Consider the following 23391-nt stretch of genomic DNA (forward strand, 5'->3'; position numbering starts at 1 on the left):
TCATTCCCTAAATCATAGGACGCAGTCATTTTATTCTCAAACACAGTATCTCCTTACATTCTACTTCTTTCATAAACTGTTTTTTATTTTTCAGATCATGTAGAGTTTTAATCAGCTCTGTACTTCTAAGGTATCCTAGTCATGGCAACCTTTAAGGTTGCAGTACACCAAATGCCAGTTCTTCTTTCATCTTCATTCTTCACATACCTTGGCTCTTTTGATTTCGTCATAAAGTTTGCTTACCTTTGCTATTTTAGTATATTCTGTCAAAAATTCCCACTCTTTAAAATTGTTCAAACTTCACATGAATTTTTTTTGCAGTCATTTATTTGCAAAATAAATAACTATTAGAATGAGAACAAATTTGGGTTGGGAGGAATGATTTTTTGGGGAGATTGAGGTGGTGTTTTTTTTTTCTTTTAGCTATGACATTCAATCAGTTTTACATTCTTAGTTTTTCCTTGGTGGGAAATGGCCTGGGTACATACTTTCATATTCTTTGTATAGTCTTCCTACTCCGCGTTCAAAAGAATTCAGAATTGTTAAGCATAATCTATCAGTAGCACAATGTCTATAGCAGTGTCTGACTAGTGATCTCTTGATCGAACGAGTTATCACAATCCAAAACACCAAAACATGCCCCCAAAAGTCAGTATCATTCTGTTTTCCATTATTTGAATCCTAAAAATGAGAGCTATCACTCCAGAGATCAACTGGCTGAGGATGAAATTTCTTCAGCAGAAATGTTTATGATTCTGGTGACCTGAGGACAGGATCCGTGTTTTGGTGGGGTTGATGAATGAGGAGTGCAATCCTTTGAATACTGTTCTTCACTAGGCAGCTGCTAAATGCAGATGCAATCTGAAAATCAGCATCACAAAAGCACAGTGAAGCGCTCCGGGGTGATCTTATCGCAGTCTTCCAGTACTTAAATGGGGCCTACAGGAAAGCTGGAGAGGAACTTTTTACTAGGGTATGTAGTGATAAGACACGGGGCAATGGATTTACACTGAAAAAGGGCAGATTCAGATTAGATAGAAGGAAGAAATTTTTTACATTGAGGGTGGTGAGGCACTGGAACAGATTGCCCAGAGAAGTTGTAGATGCCCCATCCCTGGAAGTGTTCAAGGCCAGGTTGGATGAGGCTTTGGGCAACCTGGTGTAGTGGAGGGTGTCCCTGCCCATGGCAGGGGGGTTGGAACTAGATGATCTTTGATGTCCCTTCCAACCCTAACCATTCTATATTCTATGATTGTATGAAGGTTCAAGCTCTATATTTCAATTTGACTTTCAGTGTTTATTTTGTATACAGAGTACCATACAGACTGTTTTAATTGTACTGAAAGCCAATACGCACCAGAATTACCAGGGGTATGCTGTAGTCATGAGGTTATATCTATATTTGGTGAAAGTTGGCATTTGAACCAATAAACTTCGGCTCTCTGTCCTTCTGATCACATTACAGCATGAAACCTGAATCCTATCAAATTAGTTATCTGCTAGTGAGTTCCATCTGCCACGAATACCTTGAATAAATTTAATAGAGGTCAGTAGCTCGTTGTATATCCTACATATTCCTTCATACTTCTCTCTCTCTCTGTTCCATTTCTGTGTTACCATCGTACATAGATGCAATATCCTGTTATGGCAGTTTATGTTTATAGGACAAGCATAAGTGGAGCATTAAAAAAATTAGCAAACTCATCTTCGAGAAAGTGAAGCTTGATTGCATGCTTTCCTTGTTTACTCAGGAAGCCCTGCTTGACTTCTTGTTCCATGCTGTTCAGGAAAATTTGGGGGTTTTAATTTCTATAAAGATGCTATCTATTGCCATTCTCCTCAATAAACTTTCCAATTATTCTGTTAATTGTTTTTGGGATGTTGTGCCATATTTTTGTTTTCTTCAGTCTTCTGTCTAATTCTTAATCCGTTTTTTTTTTTTTGTTATCCTGCCTTCAGAGCCAGTCCTTGAATTTAAACTGAAATGATCATTCTAAGTTCCTTTCTGTGAGTTATTATTCTCAGGAATTTAACAAAACTAAACTTTGCAAAGTAGTATTTCCATACTGTGCAAAACCTTAATTTAATAAATGGGCATAGGTAAAAGAGAAAAAGGTAGAAAAATCTTAGATTTCAATTACAACTCTTAATAGAATTACCTGTGTCTCTGTTACAGGTTTGATGACCATCTCAGTTAGGTACCTGGAAATTAACCATCATTTCAAAGTGGAGCTCTTCCTTAGCTATTTTCCCGAATCAGGACAGTTCTTTTAGTAATCTTGAGCTGTATTTTCTATAAAAGTAGTTGTTGATCATAATAAAACAACCTCTTGGATATGTTCAAAATAATTTAAATAAAGAAAAGTAGAAGTACTAAATAAAGAATGTAGAAGTGTCTACAACACTTTGCTACAATATTGCAAACTCTTAATGTTCATACGTATGTACAAATAATTACGTATGTGTGTGTATATTTGATGAAGAAGGCCCTTTACGTAACGTGTAATGTTACCTATGGAACAGGAGTCCTGAAATGTGATTCTTTTATCTGTTTTGAATTCTAACATGGAAAAAAAATAACCTTATCTTTAGGTGGAAAGTAATGGAAAGTCGTTCAATAATCATTTTTGTCGTGTTAGATTACAGATGCTTTTGTAAGAGAACCCAGAACAACAGTTCCAAAAAGCAGTTCCTGGAGAAAGAAGAAGGAATTTCTAGGCAATTATTAGAGGCATAAGGCCACCAGATCACAAAAACTAGCACCATGGTATGTCATCAGTTTTATTTACTAGACTTTTTAGCAATTAAATTTACATGAAGAAGATTATTAGAAGTATAGATTAAAATGATCAGTGTTAGATTCTGCACGAAGACGTGTTTGATTATGAACTGAAAATAACACATCAGTGGCAAGGTTTCAAAGTAAGTAAATACCATCCTTACCTCATTCATATCTGCTGTAAGGCATTTGTGTGGGTTTCAAACAGCTACAGGAAATACAATCCCTGAGTAATTACATAACTTGTCTGCTAATTTTATGTTGCAGTAAGATAGGATAAAATTACCTCCTTCCTTTTTTTCTACTCATCCAAAATTACAGTATTAAACAAAATTCTTTGTATTTGAGTTTAAGGTATCAGTGAGTAAGGAGTGAGTGTTCTTTTAAATATTATTGTCTCTCTCTTTACTTTGCTCTCTGGGTGATATGAAAAAATTAGTGTTCACCTACAGCAATATTCTTTAACAACTGTATTTGCTATAAAGGCAGATTTTTATCAGTTGGTACAAAACTGAGTAACAGAAGATAAAAACAGGGAGGATTATCCTCTCAGTCTTATCTACATGTGTTAAATCTGAATTCCAGCCAGTGGAGGCAAAAAGCAAGAGTGTGAGCTCGTTGAAACCCTGTCAGTTTATCTGTCGGTGTTCTTTATTTGGGAAAAGATGTTTGAAGAGGGAGCATCTGCATTCTAGGCATATTCACCAGTAAAGGTGCAATTGGCTACGTGAATAATTCGGACTGCTTTTCTGAACAAATCGGGGTGGGGGGAGTGCGGGGGCGGGTGTCGAGGCAAAGCGAGGAGCTGCGTTACTGATGGTGAGAGAATAGCCAAGTGGATGAAATTGCTGTTAACATTCTGGCCATCTGGGGCATCATCTTACTTCTCACCATCGTTTTCCCTTGGTATTTCCCCCTGGGAGGAGGAAAAGTTTAAATACAATGAGGCAAACGTCATAGATTTCTCTGCACCTTCTCTCCATCTCCACCCAGTGGGAAAGTATCTTGTCTCCTCAAGGTGTAAGAGTCATGAACACACGCTAGCAGCCGCTATATCACAAATATCTACAAAAACACGGCTGGAGAGGAATTTGTGGAAAGTAATGATATTGGTAACAGAACTTGAGAAATGGTATCCTTTGTTCTACTTTGAAAGCTACTTAATTAGTGATGATAAACCTTGTATTGTCTTAGTCTGTGTAATATCACATATCTACCTTGATTATATTCACTAATAGTAAGGAGTAAAAATCCCCTAGTGTCCAAAATCATACAAAGAGAAAATATCCTATTTGGGGTTCTCGCTTATTCCTTTTGTTTGCATTCGATATGCCTTGGACTTGAAGGATCAATCAATGTGAAAAAAAAATGTCTGTAGGTTAAAAAGCTGGTTGTGTTTTTCTCAGTACAACATGATATGCTTCTGCTGAGAATAGTGATGTAGAGCTCAAGGTCAAAGTCAGTTCTGAGTTGTTTAAGGGACTTCTTGTTTATGGGTTCACAAACACATTGGTCTTCTGGAATAAAAGATGCCTCCAGGTGGGGTAAGTAGTTAATAGTCGATTGTAACACCTCTGTACCAGAGAAAGGCAAACAAAAACAAAAAGATCTGTTGCAAGATCTATGCTACAAGACACATCCTAAGTTATATCAAATTTAAAAGAAGGAAGAAAAAAACCCAAGAATGTAAGAAGGAAGGCCATTGTAAAGGAGATGGATTAGCTGTAGGCAACTGTCTGAAAATGAGCTCGGCAGCCTTTTTTCATGATCATGTGCTGATCTGGGGTCTCTCAAAAATCTGCACCCAAGAGATTCTTAATCCATGGGAAACAATGTAGGCAACTAAGAACAATTTGTTATTTATAGATAAGTAAACATTTTTTCTTAAAGTTTTTCATGAAGGTTTATTTCTATTATTATAAAATACTGGGAGAGTTACTTTTACTTTTCAAAAATTCTTATTTTATGCTTCATTTTTATCTGCTATCTTATTTTTTTTGTTTTTCAAATACAAAAAAAAAAAAGGCATACTGGTTTGCATTTTGTTGTTGATGTTGTTGTTACTTTCCAGATTTCTGATGGATATGAACCTTGAAAATCAGCAAATTAGGAGCTGGAAATTTGAAAAAAGCTGTTGAAAAGGGATAAAAAAATTTTGAAACTACAGACAGATTTTATTCATGGATGGAAAAAGTGGGAGTTTTTAAATGAAAACTGATTTTTAGGCAACGGCATTTTTATTAAAATATAGAAAATTTAAAAGGTTAGAATATTTTCTAAGAAAGCTATAAACTCTTCCAAAAAATTGTTAGCCCAAGCTATCTTTATATTTATGTTTTACTGACGTTGTTATACTTCCAGATTAATCTTGTGGTTTAGGCTGGCAACTAAACTGCACCCAGCCGCTCACTCACCCTCCCCCACCCCCAGGGGATGGGGAAGACAATTAAAGGGGAAAAGGGAAAGAGACCCATGGATTGAGATAAGAACAATTTAATACTACTATTACTAATATATGAATATATATATATAAAGGTATGTACAATGATAATAATATATACAAACAAGTGATGCACAGTGTAATTTCTCACCACCCCTTGACCAAGGCTCGTCCTGTCCTGGACTAACTATCCTGAAAGTTAGGGTGAGTCCCGACACCACAATCCCAGACAAGCGAGAGGCCCGGAAATAGATAGCAAGACAGAGAGAGCACTCCGAGAGTGAGAGTCCTGGATGAGCAAAGGCCCTTCTTTCCGGCTGTCCCTCACTTGTATACTGGGCATGACGCTACGTGATGTGGAATACTAATTGGCCAGTTTGGCCCTCAATCCTAAGTACAAATCATAAGGAGAGTCATGGACCCCCCATCCCAGCCATGCTCCCCCCACCCTGTTTTGCTCCTGTACACTGGCAAGAACACGGGAAGCTGGAAAGTCCTTGAGGTCTCAGTGCCAACTACAAACATCAGTGCGCTGTCAGCGTTCTTCTCAGAGCAAGTCTCAGACTAAAACCAAAACACAGAGCTCTTCTGGCTGCTAAAAAGAAGAGCTGACTCTGTCCCAGCTGAAACCAGAACAATTAATTTTCAAGTGTTTTCCCTAATGTAAAGGAAAACTTCTCATTCTTCTCTCCTAAAAATAAATGGAAGATCTGATGTTGCTAAATTCTGCCAAAGGAGAAGAACATAGAATCAAGGATTTTAACTTCTATGTATTCTTTTCTCCTTTTTAATTTTTATAATTCTGGTGATAAAAACTTCTAGAGCCTTACTCCCTTTTAATCGGAAATAGAATTATCTGTCTGGTTGTGATATTTTTTTTTTTAATCTTAGCAGGAGTGCTATATGATGCTTGGGCTGCACTCCGAAGCATAGCTGAAAAGACATTTTAAACAGTCTTTGGTTGTGATGGAGGAGGACAGGAAGATGATCAAAGCACACAGAAGTGGTTTCCTTCATCCTCTCTCGAGATACCGAATATTATAATACATCATTTTATCTGTTAGTGCTGCATTTAATGAATACCTTCTATTAAAAAAAAAAAAAGTTTGGTGTTTCTGCTTCCATTTATCTTCATGTATGGAAGCATGAAACACAGACAGAGGGTGAAAGAATAGGAACAGCTATGGTCTGGCTAAAGTAATTTTGTGCGTAGTGAAGATATACATGAATTGCTGCAAAATGCTGATTGGGGCTTCTCAACTCTTTCTAGAAACACTGATTTCCCTAGTTTCTGGGAAATATTGATCAGAACAAATTGTGCCTGAGAACTTCAGGACATTTCCTATATTAAAACTGGAAAACATCTCCAGAAAATTCAATTACTCTGGACTAGGAGAAAGCAAGGATCTGCAAAGAAAGTTGTTAGCATCGGCCAGACTAAAATCATTACAGAATTCATTTATTTACATATGTTTTATTCTTTCAGGTATGTATATCAAAGACTTTTTATTAAAGAATGTGAAGTGAGTGCTCACAAACTAATCTAGTATACCAATAAGATAGGTAATGCTGCAGAAGCCCATTTCAAAAGAATAAGAAAAAAAAAGGCAACATGAGACAGCTGATAGCAGTCACCTTTTAATGCCTATCAGGTGAGTGAAGTTTAGATATATTCTGCTGGGCTAATGTCCTCCATCTTATTAACAATGCCCAGGTGCAGAAATAAAAAGATGAAAGCCAATGACCTGATTTTTTAAAAATTATGGAAAACTTTCAGTTTCCCTAAGTTATCCTTCTAAAAAGGAAGCCACGGGTGGTGTTTTAGTAAGATAAGAAGTTATCTCAAAAATATTTCCTGTTTTTTGGTTTGTTTTTTTTTTTTTTTTTACTGTTGCTTTACTAAATGAAATTCTTTATTACAGTAGATCTTTCTTAAACACGGTGTATCTGATTTGGAGATTTGAGGTTGGTGTGTTTGTGTTTAATTTCATGTTTGTTTCAATATTTAAACTGTGTGCAGTTTCTGGATGCTCTTTGGTAACCTCTGGCAGATCTCTGCGCAAATGTCCTGTAAATCTGCCATGTGTAGTAAATTCAGTAATTGCATCCTCCAATCTATGGAACCTCTAATGTGGATGTATTGATAAAAGATAATCTTACATTAGAATGGCTAATTTTAAAACCGTTATGACCAAAAAAAGATGCTTAAATGTGTTGCTTTATAGTATACTGTTGAATCTCTCCATTTTCAAAGAAAAAACCTTTAGTTTACTGAAGGTCTTTCTGTGTCAAAAACTCTTAACGAACAATACTTAATTTTTTTCCCCATTTTCCAGGCTTAAGACTTTCTTGTATGAATATTTCCCTAACGTTGAAGTCCGCAGTTACTATTGAAGAAAATGTTTCATTTGCTATTACCTCTGAATAAATGATACTGGAATAAGTGCCTTCGTCTTTCCCTGCCACTGCATAATTTTTGAGAGTTCTTCATAAAGTCCTAAAGTCTGCTAAACAAAAGCACCTATACTGATAAAACTACCATAGTAAGGGTTTGTTTCACCACAATGCTCTCATATTGACAAAACAGTGCTGCTCACATACACAGACAGCATGTACTAGAGCATGCTGTACAGTATTACGTGAGGTTTTATGGTAGATTTTTTTTTTGTTTGGTTGATTTTTGTTTGGTTGGTTGTTGTTTTTTTTTTTTTCTAGTAGAAATTATCTTGATCTTTTTGCAAAGATCTCCCAGAGGTTACCTAGAAACTTCTACTTCATTAAATATTTTGGTAATTTTAGAAGAATATGTTTTTTGTAGGACAGTAATAAAACTTTTTATGGTTGCTCCCAGAGTCTTTCACCATCAGAGCTTCCAGCATAACAGCTATGATTATTTTTTGTTTGAGCTCAGAATTCTTTTCCTGAAGAGACAGCACAGATGGTTGGTACTGGATTTGGTATCTTCCGTTGCATCAGTTTGGAAACACCTGGAGGAGAGGACAAAAGAAACTTGGAAATCTAATGGGGCTGTTGCATTTATTAAGCTTTATCTTCCTCTTGTACTGTTAAGGATGACTACAGCTCTTTTGATGTTTCAGAATTCTTTTGGGAACCCTTATAAAAAACAGTTATTTCTGAAATGTGAGAGAATTGTAGTATTTTTTTTCCTCACTTCTTGTCAAATGATAGGTTGGCACTTATCCTGTGGTTGTCTGACAACGATAGAATAATTCTATTCTCTTCATAATATGCACATATTTAAAAGACAACATGCAGGTATTCACATGTTGGTGTGTAGTTGTAAGTAGAATCATAGAATCACGGAATCATAGAATGTTTTGGGTTGAAAGGAACCTTTGAAGAGCATCTTCTCATGGTCCCCTCGCCATGGACAGGGACTTCTTTCACCAGATCAGTTTGCTCAAAGCCCCATCCGACCCAACTTTTAACATATTTAATGATGAGGCATCCACAACTTCTCCGGGCAACATGTTCCTCTCATTGCTCTCATCATAAAAAATTCTACCTTATATGTTGTTCCTTGTTCTGTCACTATGAACCTTTGTAAAAAGTCTCTTTCTGTCTGACTTGGAAGCCTCCTTTCAGACCTGAAAGGTTGCAATAAAGACTTCCCAGAGCCTTCTCTCCTCCAGACTGAACAATCCCAAGTCTCTCAGCCTTTCCTCTCAGGAGAGCCCTCTGATCAGTTTTGTGCCCCTCCTCTGGACCTGCTCTGACACGTCCACTTCTTCTTGTGCTGAGGGCCCAAGAGCTGAATGCAGTACTTCAGGTGGGGTCTCATGAGAGTGAAATAGACAGGGAGAACCACCTCGCTCAAACTGCTGGCCACGTTTCTTTTGATGCAGCCCAGGATATGGTTGACTTTCTAAGCTGCAAGTGCACGTTGCTGGCTCATGTCTAATTATTCATCCGCCAGTATATCCAAGTCCTTCTTCACGGGGCTGCTCTCAATCCATTCATCTTCTGTCTTTACTGATATTGGGTATATTGCAGGACCATGCACTTGACCTTGTTGAACTTCATGAGATTTATATCAGCCCACTCCTCAAGCCTATCAAGGATCCTCTGGACGATATCCCTTCCCTCAGGTGTGTATCAGCTGCACCACTCAGCTTGGTGTCATCTGCAAATTTACTGAGGGTGTACTCAATCTCACTGTCTAAGTCATTAGTAAAGATATTGAATATCCATCGAATAGTTCATCCATCAAATGTGTATCTCTCCAATTTAGAGACAAGGATGATGTGTAGAACCATGTCAAAGGCCTTGCAGAAGTCAAGATAGATGACACCAGTTACTATTTCCTTATCCACCAACGCAGTCACTCCACTGTACAAGGCCGTCAGATTAGCCAGGCATAATTGGCCCTTTGTGAAGCCATGCTGACTGCCTCTAATCACCTCCCTGCCATCCATATGCCTTGACATGTCTTCCAGGAAGATCTTTTCCATGATCTTATTGGGCACAGAGGAGAGCCTGATGGCTCAGTAGTTCCCAAGGTCTTCCCTTTTTACTCTTTTTGACATGGGGGTGATGTTTCCCCTTTTCCCATCACTGGGGCCTTTGTGGGACTGCCATGACTTTTCAAATATCATGGAGAGTGGCTTGACAATGACGTCAGTCAGTTCCCTCAGACCTCTGGGATGCATCTCATCAGTTCCTATGGACTAGTGCATTTTCAAGTTTCTCAGATGGTTTTGAACTTGATTTTCTCAAACAACAGTTAAGGCAGGCAAATGTTCTTCCTCTTTGTTATATAATGGCATTATATTTGTTTTTTACCTGATTGGGACTGCAGTGTCTCCAGGATCAACACCACTACTGTGCACAAAACGCATTTCTTAATTTTCCCAGGGAAACAAATGAAATATGAAAGTTTAAGGCTTAAAACAGCAAAGCAAATAAGTAAAAAGACAGTACCCAGGAGCAAATGACAGAAGAAAGCATCTGGACTGGGAAGACTATAACGCTATATTGCATGATATTTCCAAATATTTGTTATATGTTTCTGAGATAAACTTTTTTAACTGAGCAAAGCTCTGCAAACTGTCTAGCAACCTTGGCTATGCAGGACACTTGACAGATTTCAGAGCATTACCAACATTCTTCTTTAATGTGCTTCACAACCTTAATCCTCCAGGCGACACAATGGTGTAACTAAGGCATGGCCAGCAAAACAACTACTGTTCCTCCCATCATACACGTATTCAGAAAGCTTTGCTGTTGTTTTTGTACAGTTTCTTCCTTGGAAGAAGAATCTTTTTTCTTTCATTTAATCAGAGTAGAAGATTGATGTAGCAGCTGAAAGACAGTTTGGAAGAGGAGCAAGGAAAGGATTCTGAGGGGAAAACTGCACACAGTTCACTAAATTCTGATAGCTCATCCACATCATACATGCAATATCTTTTAACCCTGAAACAATAATTGGCTTTTCATCTTTAGAAAGAGAGAACAGTAAACCAAGTGATTGTGTGCTGTACATCAAGATCTCTTCGCTTTTGTTCACTTAGGATTTGAGACATCAAAAACTGAGCAGCATGATACAAACAGGTTCAGTTCTTAACTGCTGGTAATCAGGTGAGTTCTGCAGGGGTGAGAAGGGCAGGTGACCAAGCTGTCCTGTAGTTATGAATCTTGCATCTTCTGTGACAGATACCACTAACTATTCTTGGAAATAAGACACTAAACTAAGCAGAACTTGGGTCAGCTCCAGCAAAAACAATGCACTCATATTGTAATATCATATTGATGCTAATAGGCCCAGATTCATATGAAAGTTTTATGCAGTTGTTTGTTTTAAGGCAACAGTGAGTCATTTATAATGTCCTTTCATCTAGCATATGTTTGATGAAAACTAAATGAAAAACAATATCTGTACATGTAAAAGATATCTCTTCGAAATATGAGTACTAAGGCTATTATTTTTTATTGCTTTTCAACACTGTGTGAAGAGGAATTCTGAACTTGTAATACTACAGAATATTATCAGAAAATGTAATATCATCAGTTAGTGCAACATTTTTTAAGAACTTCCAAAATCACAATTATTGTATCTAGCAAGGTATCCCTTTTGAAGTAAGATGGCGTTTGATTGATGAAGTTAATATTCAAGTATACAGCTATTTAAAAGGCAGGGTGGTGACATGAGAAAACAATGGTCAAGGAGGATCTGTTCTTTGACAGTCAGTAGTTTTATTGGCTCAGGTTTTCCATGGCTGCTTCCTCCAATCAATCATCAGTGATTTACTACAGCAGAACAAAGCACAAAACAAAATACACATATCTGCTTTATAAAGATGACAAGGGCGTTCAAAAACACCCTGATGATTGAGGACATCCCTTACTATAGGACCATGAGGTCACTTTTGTTACACCTAAAACTGTGATGTCATCAAGATAATCTGTACTCTTACACTAACAAAGCACGAATCTAGTAGAAACATATGCAAAAGCCATGACATTATTCATTCCTATGTTATAACCCAGTCATGCTGAAGCTCGCTAGGGACAGAAGTAGAGAGGCTCATTTTGAATGCAAAATTTCCCTGATATTGTGTCTCTCTTCTTTGTTGTATTCCCTCTAAATCACCCCACAGTGATAAATCTGGCTGGTTAGGGTGCCTGTTTGGCAGGCTGTCCTTTGATTAGGCAATTTATCTTAAACGTGCCCAAAAAAGATGTTCTCCATGCACAATAGTTGGCAGTTAGGTACTTGTACTGTGAATGCTATATTGTACTGGCTAGGCAACTGACACGGAGAGCAAGATCAGCCAACACTAATGCTCCTTAATAAATGGCCATACTCTCTACCAACAATATATAGCCACCAGCATACAGGGGAAAGGATGCTGTGGGATCAGGAACGTATGGACGTATTTTATTCCATATTAAATAAGATTTGTCAAGATCTACTCCAGTAAAACATGGTTTGTGTTAGAAAACATGCCCTGTAGATCTAGAGAGTAAAGAATGCAAGATGGATCCTGATTATTTTATAAACTGTGTGAGACGAGTGGCCTGCAGTTCTGCATGAATGCATGCAGTATAAAGGAGTGGCCCAGTTTTACATTAGAGCTATATGAAGTATTAGTTACAAAATTTAAAACATTCTCAAATTCAACTCTTTCCATTTTCCCAGCTTCCTCAGAAATGGCAATATCTCATATAAAACTTTATGCACTAGTGGTGAAGACTTTATTCTTCCTGGATTTCAGCCAAAATTTCAATACAGCTTTTGGTGGTGACTGCTTGATTTTTAGCTTACTTTGTTGCCTTTTACAAGATAGAAGATATACAGTTTTCCGGAAGGCTGCTCCATTGTCTGTGCCCACGCCATGTGCTGAAAAGGGTCAGCACAGATGATCTTGGCCAAAATAAGTACAAAAATAAATTAAAAAAAAAAAAAAAGTAAAATTGCCATTATTATATAGTTATTTGTCCTTGAAATTTTGCTAAAGTGAAAATGTCATTTTATCAAACATAATAATATCAAAAGTGGATTTTATACAATTTTATGTGAAAAATATTGGTTGCAACTAAATAATGTAGAAAAACAAAACTGAAGGGAATAAAATTTCCCAAAATGGAGAACAGGGATTGATTGTATAAATGAATCATGCTTTTCTTTACGCATTAAATCCATAGAAATACATAACCAGTTATTGGAAGAAGATATATTTTGCTGCAGTATTACCAGGTGTGCTGCCAGATACGTTGTGGACGTTGTGGGAGGTGTTTGAAGGTTTTACAGAACTATTCAACATCCTAGGACAACTCTGACTGGTGTATACATTTAAAGCAGTGTCTCAAATAATATAATATTATAATATTTCCTCTTCATCTTCACATTTACAGTCAGAATATGACTGCATGTACATGCAAAGATGTTACTACAATCATCAGGGATTGTTACTATTATCACAAATTAATCTTTAACTCCTGTGAACTAGTTATTATCACCACGCGTACATCATCTGCTACCAGATCCTGTCATACATAACCTGTTTCTACTCACGTTTCACAGTCACTTACATAGCCCATTACGTACAGTAAAAAGGAAGATGAGTTGGAACTACTAAACCGCTCGGCACCGGGGTGTTTTTCGATGATCGTAGAATCATAGAATCATAGAATGGCATAGGCTGGAAGGGACCTTAGAGATCATGTAATCCAACCTCCCTGTCATGGGCAGGGACGCCTCTCAACTAGATCAGGCTACTCAAGGCTCCATCCAACCTGGCGTTGAACACGTCCAGGGAGGGGGCATCCACAACCTCTCTGGGCAATTTATTCCAAAGTCTTACCACCCTCGTACTGAAGAATTTCTTCCTAAGATCTAATCTAAATCTGTTCTCCTTCAACTTAAACCCATTGCCCCTTGTCCTATCAGTGGACACTCTTGTAAAAAGTCCCTCCCCAGCCTTCTTGTAGGTTCCCTTCAGGTATTAGAAGGCAGCTATTAGGTCCCCCCAAAGTCTTCTCAAGGCTGAACAATCCCAGCTCCCGCAATCTGTCCTCGTAGCAGAGGTGCTCCAGCCCCTGGATCATCTTTGTGGCCCTCCTCTGAACACCCTCCAACAAATCTATGTCTCTCTTATGGTGGGGACACCAGAACTGGATGCAGTATTCGAGGTGGGGGTCTTACAAGAGCAGAGTAGAGGGGAAGAATCACCTCTCTTGACCTGCTGACCACGTTTCTCTTGATACATCCCAGGATGCGATTGGCCTCCTGGGCCGTGTGAGCGCACTGCCGACTCATGTTGAGCTTCTCATCTATAAACACCTCCAAATCCTTCTCTTCAGGGCTACTCTCAACCCACTCTGAGCCCAGTTTGTATTTGTGCCTAGGATTGGCCCAACCCAGGTGAACGACCTTGCATTTTGACTTGTTGAAGCTCATGCAGTTTGCACTGGCCCATTTCTCAAGCCTATCAAGGTCCCTCTGGATGGCATCTCTTCCCTCAAGTGAGTCCACGGCACCACACAACTTGGTGTCATCGGCAAACTTACTGAGGGTGCACTCAATGCCGTCATCCATGTCGCTGACAAAGATGTTGAACAGCACTGGACCATAGAATGGTTTGGGTTGGAAGGGATCTTTAAAGATCACCTAGTCTACCCTCCCCGCCATGGTCAGAGTCATCTTTCACCAGATCGTGTTGCCCAAAGCCTCCTTCAGCCTGGCCTTGAACACTTCCAGGGGCACGGCATCCACAGTTTCTCTGGTCAACCTGTCCCATGTCTCATCACCCTTCAAGTAAGAAAATTCTTCCTTATATCCAACCTAAATCTACTATCTTTCAGTTTAACACCATTGCCCCTTCTTGTGTCACTGCAGGCCCTGGTTAAAAGTCTTTCTCTGTCTTTCTTGTAAGTCCCCTTTAACTATTGAAATGCCACAATAGGGTCTCCCCAGAGCCTTCTCGTCTTCAGGCTGAACAACCTCAACTCTCTCCAACTTTCTTCAAAGTAGGGATATTTCAGCCATTGGCCTTGTTGGACTTCATGAGATTTGCATCAGCCCACTCCTCAGGCCTGTCAAGTACCCTCTGGATGGCATCCTTTCCCTCGGGTGTGTATCAGCTGCACCACTCAGCTTGGTGTCATCTGCAAATTTGCTGAGGGTGTACTCAATCCCGCTAAGTCATTAATAAAGATATTGAATAGTACTGGTCCCTGTATGGTCTCTGAGGGACACCACTTGTTACTGATCTCCATTTGGACATTAAGCCATTGACTGCAACTCTTTGGATGCAGCTATCCAAACAATTCCTTATCCATCGAATAGTTCATCCGTCAAATGTGTATCTCTCCAATTTAGAGACAAGGATGATGTGTAGAACCACGTCAAAGGCCTTGCAGAAGTCAAGATAGATGACACCAGTTACTATTTCCTTATCCACCAACGCAGTCACTCCACTGTACAAGGCCGTCAGATTAGCCAGGCATAATTGGCCCTTTGTGAAGCCATGCTGACTGCCTCTAATCACCTCCCTGCCATCCATATGCCTTGACATGTCTTCCAGGAAGATCTTTTCCATGATCTTATTGGGCACAGAGGAGAGCCTGATGGCTCAGTAGTTCCCAAGGTCTTCCCTTTTTACTCTTTTTGACATGGGGGTGATGTTTCCCCTTTTCCCATCACTGGGGACTTTGCTGGACTGCCATGACTTTTCAAATATTATGGAGAGTGGCTTGGCAATGACATCAGTCAGTTCCCTCAGACCTCTGGGATGCATCTCATCAGTTCCTATGGACTTGTGCATTTTCAGGTTCCTCAGATGGTCTCATACCTGGTTTTCTCCTACAGAAAAAGGACTTCATTGCCTCAATCCTTGCCTTGAGGTTCAGGGGCTTGAGAGATGTGGGAAGAGAGATTACCATCGGTTATAACCCTTAATCTATTATGTGTTTTTTGCAATAATCTAACTGCAAAATGGGCCATGTAATATACACAAAACATTTCTGGCACCAAACTGGTTTTCACAGTAGTTTTCAGCAGTAACTGCTGGAGGTTTCCAACTTATGTGGAAACATAATGGTGATATATAATGCTTTGGGTTTGACCCTGCCTTTCCATTTATCTCTAGGACAAATAGGCTTTTTTAGGAAGCTTGCAGATATTTGGTAATAAATTGTGGGACAGTTTTAGCCTTTAAGCTGGGTTATCAGCAGATCAAGGAGGAGACCTTGAATATGTAAAGTGACTAGAATAAATAGACTTTGTTTTATTCTTTGACGCATTATTTGCAAGTTTTAGCAAGATGCTGGTATTTTTTTCTAGCCATGCCCACTGTTTGCTATTTGTCATACAATGTTCTGAAGGTAGAGACTCTGTAAGAAGATTTGTAAAATTATAATTGCTATTAAGCTGATGTCAAAACCAGGATATCCTCATAACATAATAATAATAAGTTGCATTTCCAAAGGAGTGTTTGTCATACATGAGTTTTTTGTTACTCACGGAACTGGAGTTATGTTTTTCATCAATAAATTGCTGAACATAGTAACAGATCAAATATCTGATGTGCCACGTTTGCATTTTGACTGGTAACTTACTACAGGCTGCTATACAAGCGTTAGCATTTATAAAGTACAGTATCAGACAGTATTTCCTTTAGAATGCCATGATATCTCATAATTCTAATATATAATGATTATGTCTATTTTGGTGCAGTGTAATTTCTAATATTAATGGAATTAATGTTTATTGCACAGGAATTAATTTAGAAGGGATGGTGAGGTGCTTATTGCCTAACAGCTGAATGGCAGCAGCAAGTCACTGAGCACCTGAATTTGGATCTTCTTTGCATCCACCTCCTGCTTTCCTAATGTGTAACTGGTACAGCTGCATCAAAAAAAACCTGTTAAACAAAGCTGACAGGAGACAAAAAGAGAGGATGATATTCCAGAGAGAATGACCTCTTTGGAAGAACTTGCTTCTTTTTAGCATCTTTCTCTGTTAATAATGCGTGTCTCAGATGGCCTGTTGGAGACCTCTCAATGGTATTGTAAATTGGCATAGTTTTAGAGAGAAAAATTACTCCTTTATCCATGGCTGGTCAACAGTCTGTGTATTAATACATTTCTCATAGTTTTCACCAAGATAATCTCTATGTTTCCAGTGTTTGTTCTTCGTTATTTAATTTCAAATTCATCAGGTTAAAAAAAAAAAAACAAAAAAACATACCTTTAAAAATTTTCAGCTAATTCTCAAAGAGAAAGCCAGACACTTTCTAGCAGCAAGTATAGTCTTCTTGTTTCTCAGTATTTTTTCCCCACTGAATAAATACTCAAACTTTCTACCCTGAAATTTAGAAAATTTAGACTGCATTATGACTTTGGTTGTTAGGTCTCAGAGTAATCACGTATTTCACTCCCACTTTGGCCTTTGATACAAGTGTCTTCCAACAGAATCATGCCATCGTTGATCAATTTAGGGAGACTCATGAGAGATGAAGACAGAAATTTCACAGGATCGGGACCTAGCCTGTAGCACTCACTCCCACAGATACTGAGAATTCCCATCGGCTTGGCATTTTTCAGAACTAAATATAAAACACGTTTTTATTTAGCTTTACCCTGATAAAGTACTTTCAATAGGAGATATGCATAGAGCCTTTTGCTCTACCATAGATATATGCACACCAGCACCATCTTCCTCCTCCCCCCTCAAAAAAGAACCCCAAACCCCCCACCCCAATCAATTAAGCTGTATCTGCTACAGGGTAAGAATAGGAGAGAAGGAGAACAAGGATGTCTGCTGTTTCTTCTATTTTTAAATACTCCAGAGGCACTTTGATTCTATGGTGATGAGGCTATATATGTATTTAGATAGTTAATTCCTTAGTCCTCTAAGGCAGTGACTGAAAAATAAATGTTGATATATAATTGACTCATAGACATATTGCCTCTGGCAATATGCTATAGAAATGGCATCATGAGATCTAGGGAAACAGATCACAGATTTTAGTAACTGACACTTCACATTTTGTAAGTTTATCCCTATGTATTTCAAATGTTAATTGGGATTATAAGTCTTTCTACGTTTGAGTGAGGCTGGGCTTCATCTCCTTAACCGTAACCTGGTATTATATTTCAAACTTACACAATTGAAATGACTAATATCAGCATGAGTTGAAATAGTAAAATTGCATGTTAATTGTAAATTCATTAAAGCCGACACTTGCTCTGACATGTGACTGCATGAACACTGTGGTGGTAAAGTGCTAGCAGTGCTTTTTTTGACGCTGCATATATAATTAGAAAAAAATTGCTACCTCCTGTCAGGGTTTTCTGTCTAACTGTAGGGTATGTTTTCCATTTCTTTTGTTAATATTACATTTCTGAGGGTGTTTTATTGGTCCAACCAATAACAAGTAGTATTCTGAAATTAAGGGGAAAGAAATTGGCTAGTGTGCTTATTGTTGCACGTATAGCACAGAAAATAAAATGGGAAATACTGTAATTTGAAGGCATATATTTGGGATAAATTCAGAGGATTGATTCAGCGACAATATCTCGATAGTTAACATTTTAAATTTGACTCCTTGAGGGGTATGGTACCTATCAAGCAGTCTTTCTGACAAGACAGCATTTTCCTCAGATATGAATAGACAATGCATTATAAGAGATTTAAAAAAAAAAAAAGGGGGGGGGGGGAGGGAGGGAAAGGAGAATCATAGAATAATATAATATAAAACAACAGTCAGTAGAAGGCATAACTGTTTAAATACAGCTGGGTTGTAATGCATGTCAGGGAGACTTGTACAATTTTAGAATCTTAAGAGACCATATGTGGGGGCAGGCAGTGGGAGGAATGCAAAATTTGTGGGTTTAAAAAAATAACAACAGAAAACCTGTAGCGAAGTTCTAAAAAAAGATTATGTTAATTTGTGATTCATAGCCAAACGCAACTAGAGATTCATAGCACCAATTAAATCAAGTGTTCTAATTAAAATGTGTTTTGTTGTAGTCCATGAAAGTTGTGGGAAGTCAGCAACAATGTGTTTCTCTAAGCTACCTAATAATTTTAAAATGTCAAGAATGAGGAGGGGTGTTGAAAAAAAGGAGAAGGAAGATTTTGCATTGAAGTCACAAAAGACAAATAAAAAGATCAGAGCTGTCTCTGTCATGCATGCAATTTTCACACCGGATAGCTCGTTGAAATTGTATTTATTTGGTTGATCTCAATGTTTTTGAGATCGAGGATCCATTATCCCTGCATAAAGTTTATACACAAGAATTTCGCAACCGGACTGGTAGGAAGACTAGAGCTATCCTGTTGCCCAAGGCTTACCTCAAATGCAGTATACTGTGGGTAGCAGCATTCCACGAAAGCTCCAGAGTCAAAGGAGACATACCTAGAGAAGCACCTCGAAGAGGAGAAGCAGGAGTCCAAGACGTGTTAACATCTGTAGGTAGAAATTAATCTACAATTGCTGACACAGCATGATCTCCCTTATATGCCTTTTATGTTAAGAGAAGGAAATAAATATTATCAGATTTTCAAATTGCCTGATATGTACAGTTTTGTATAGTTCTTAATTTGTCATCAGACTCTAGCACTCAGTTTAAAAAAAAAAAAACAAATCCAAAACAAACCCCAAACTAAACTGTTGGCTGTGATAATGTCCTCTCTTTAGTCAAGAAGGTCCTCTGATGCCCAAAGGAAGGTACCCATATTTATAAAAACCTTGGTGCCTATAACACACCTCAGCAGTATTATATATTTAGTCACTTTTTACTCACAAAGCCTATTTACCAAACGGAATAATCTACAAATTTCTTTATAATCTCAGCAATTGTATTGAGAAGTTTAAGTTCTGTGAAAAGTTTTACAGAAGCTAATTTGCACCAAACTGACAAACACTAAGTTATTTAATTTCTTTGGGGTTGCAATTTTTAAAGCAGGAGTTGTGAATTGTTCTTGCAGAGATCATCATCCCAAGATATGGCTTCAGGACATTCAGATAGAATCTCTAATCCAGAAAACTTGAATCCTGCACCCATAATGAACCTTCACTTTTTAGAATGGGACAGTTCAGCAACTGGTAACGTCACAATCTGTAAGAAAAGGCATATGATCTTTAGTTCTCTGGTACACAACAGCACCATGGAGGAGTGCCTAAATTTCATGAGTCTCAAAAGGTTTTAGAAGTGTGAAATAGCGTAGCATACAAGTAATACAGAATTATAAGTACAAAAAAGAACTTTCCTGAGAAGGTTATGTTATCTTTGTCGACATTTGGAGACCTTGTGTATAGACAAAATGCAAAAAATTTCTCAAGATTTCCTTGATTACTTACAACATTTAATTAAATCAGATAAGCAATTAAAACATAGGTGTCTAAATTGTTATATACCATAAGTTACATGTAAACAATATAGTGACATCAATAACATAAACGACACAGTAAACTGTAAGACTATCCTAAATGTAGGAAAAAAAATTGAAATCGTATTTGATATAAACTAGTAGTGTAAGAGCAACTTAAATGGATTAATAGTATAGAAAGCTTTTTATATTAATACTGAATTTTTCTTACTACAATATAAGTAATGACGAAAATGAACAGATGAGATTTCAATTTCACTTTGATCTTTTCATTTGTTTGTTTTTCTTTGCCTTTACCTTCCTCTTTTCATGATTAAAAAAAGACAAGGTTTATTTAGATTTTTTTTAGTAGAAGATAAAGGTTCTGAAACACCTGTTCAGACACTCAAAAGAACAATCAGGCACACAGCCAAAGGGGCTGGGGTGGGAGAAACAAAAGATGAAAGATGATCAGGGTAGTAATTAATACTAATTTTATTTATAAGGTTCCATTACTCTCTACCCAAGTCCCTGTTGGAGGATCCATGGAGCTTGACATCATAATTAGACAACCGAAGACACAACCAAAAATATTTACAAAGACCATGAATATTTCACAAACAATGTCGTTCCTGGAGCCTAGAGGAGGGCAGCAGTGGTAGTGAAATATCAAGTCTGCATTGCTCGCATCCACCAAAACAATAGTCACTCCTTTGAGCTTGCAGGACCTCTAAAGGCCCAGGAGGGTGGCTACCTACCCTCCATAAGGCAACAAACAAACAAACAAAACCAAAAAACAATGCACGATGTTAGGAATCAACTCAGAGCCCTAATACCCTGAGGACATAATTACAAAGTCTTGCAGCCTAAAAGGAAGGGAGGGTGTTAGGAGTGGTGAATGCTTCTGAGGTCGAGAGATCTCAGCAGAGGCAGGCAGGGAGGTTGGCAGGCCCTCAAGAAAAAAAGGAGACGTTCGTCATACAGGACAGAAAATTGTGGTTCCTGCTGTAAAGAAAAGGTTTCATTTTTGTCGTTAATTGAGTAGAACGGTTCTTTTTTTGTTGGGTTAAAAATAAAAAGATATGTAGGAAGTTTGGGGGCAGAATGTCTGTGGTACTCATTTTGGCTGGCAGGAACACTACAAGCCTACAGGGAATTACATTGTGTTTGAAAAACATGGAGCAGCTGACTATAGGTATTTCATAAGGACTTAGCTGTATATACTCCAGGATTTCAGACATCACAAGCACAATGATACTGATCTGACAGTTCTGAAGCAAGTGGAAAATTCCATGGGCATCAACAGGTCTACAGACCTTGAAGTGTGACCATGCTTTTAAGGAAGATTATGCATATGACAAGCTCTTGCTAATTATGCATATTCTTGGTGTGTCTTCAAATTAACTCCTTTACTATTGCTGAGACTTTTCTGTTCATGTGCTGGTAGCTTCTAGGCAGCCCAGCAACACTCCAGCATCTCTGGGCTCTGATAAGTAAGCGTATAAACAGAAAGTCATTGCCTTATGAGTGTATGGTTTTGTGACAAAACCAGATGTCCCTTTTTACTTCTAGCAGTATTACAGAGCAACAACACCTGAGCAACGAAAATGCAATGAATAGCATCGGGGTTTTGCATCACCAGTAGACAATGTTGTCAGAGGCTAGGTATGATGCACACATGCACAGTCCTGCTGAGTTTCAGCAAGATAAATCTCTAAGAATAAACGTTCAGCAACACTGAGAAAGCACCCTAGTCATCTGTTTCAGCGCCGTCGTGAGAGCATCAGCTGAAGGAGATTGCCACATTCTAGTGAGATTGCAATTTGGGCTGCTGAGCTTTCGATGCCGGAGGGGATGTTTGGGAAGCAATGAGCTTATCTTTATTTTTAAGTGTAAATTGACAGATAGGAATAGAGAGTTCTCTCCTCTCCCAAACCAATTTGAGATCAGGATTTTAAAGTCATTCTACACAGAAGAACTAAATGCTGACAAACACAAATTCTTTACTGGTGGGTAGTTTGAGTGAAGATTCCTGTCTGAATGGAGAGCTTCAAAAGCAATCAGATATTCCTTTTTTGAAAGACCCCAAGAAAGTTTTTTACGTGGTAGAGACATTAAACAATCAGCCTTGAAGATTAGGCTCTTCAGATAACTTCTAACTCACTAAATAAACCACGAATTCTTAAAAATTGTCAAATTCTACTAAGGTCAGAGCACCCTTGGAAGTTTAAAAACAAGAAAGATATAAAGTGTGGTCTTGCAGACCTGCTGTTTCTGGGTAAAGGGGCAGTGTACAATACAAGGACTCTGTTAACGATAAGAAGTATATGAGAAAACTTCCAAATCCTGTGATGAAAATGTGACCATATAAGAAATGTTTTGCAGAAGTAGCATCCACACCTGTTGCTGTTTTTTCCCCCCAGCAAGTGTGAATGCAACTGTATTTGATGTAGTGTAAGTGAAGCACCAGAATTTCTAAGAAGAGGTACTAAAAATAAAGATCTATTTTTTTGTGTAACAAAATGTAAATTTTCATGCTATGAAATATTTTTATACTTTTTGCTAACCTGAAAATATTCAAAAAACTTAGTTTAGGCTAACAGTATAAGGTTAGCTTTTAATTTTTCGTTTGGTTTGGTTTTGAAAGTGTTCTCTGACAAACAGGGAAAAATTTAAAAGCTAAATGTTAACAAACTGTACAAAATTTTTCTTTGCCATTTAATAGATAGCTCATGCTAATGCTGACACATTTTATTAAAATAAACATAATTAGCTTTGTAGTTCCAGATCGTAAGGGTGTCTTTACACTTATTAGTGACAGAATTCCTAGTGATAAATTCTTTTGGTTAATTTAGAACAAAATATTTCTGCGGCATATGTATTTTTAAACATTTGTGTTTTGAGCAACAACTCTTTTCTGTGTAAACCACTGGTCCTCCAGTAGTTTAAGATTTTTCTTAAAGGTTTGTGCATTTCCATAACAGTATTAACTCTAATACTAAACTTAGTTAAGCTAAAATTTGAAAAAATAGTATTGCTCTATTTGTTTATGTGCATTAAGAAATCATCTAGCAGAGAGGAGACATTTTCTTTTTCCTTCGAGTAAATAGTTCAGTATAATTCTATAGGCCTGTTTGAATTTCTAATTCCTCTGGCTCGTAGTGTACATTATTATCAGCATTAAGCCAAAAAGTAAATAAATGTATTTCCGCGCTCACAAGTGCTTTCTTTCCTCCTTTTCTTCTATTTGACATAAAATTTTTGGTTAAAGAGAAGTTCATCAAGATCACAGGACAATGCAGACTGGCAGGGACCTGGGGAGGCACTTGCCCAGAG

This window comes from Tauraco erythrolophus, chromosome Z (assembly GCF_009769465.1).
Source record: "Tauraco erythrolophus isolate bTauEry1 chromosome Z, bTauEry1.pri, whole genome shotgun sequence".
Classification (NCBI taxonomy): Eukaryota; Metazoa; Chordata; class Aves; order Musophagiformes; family Musophagidae; genus Tauraco; species Tauraco erythrolophus.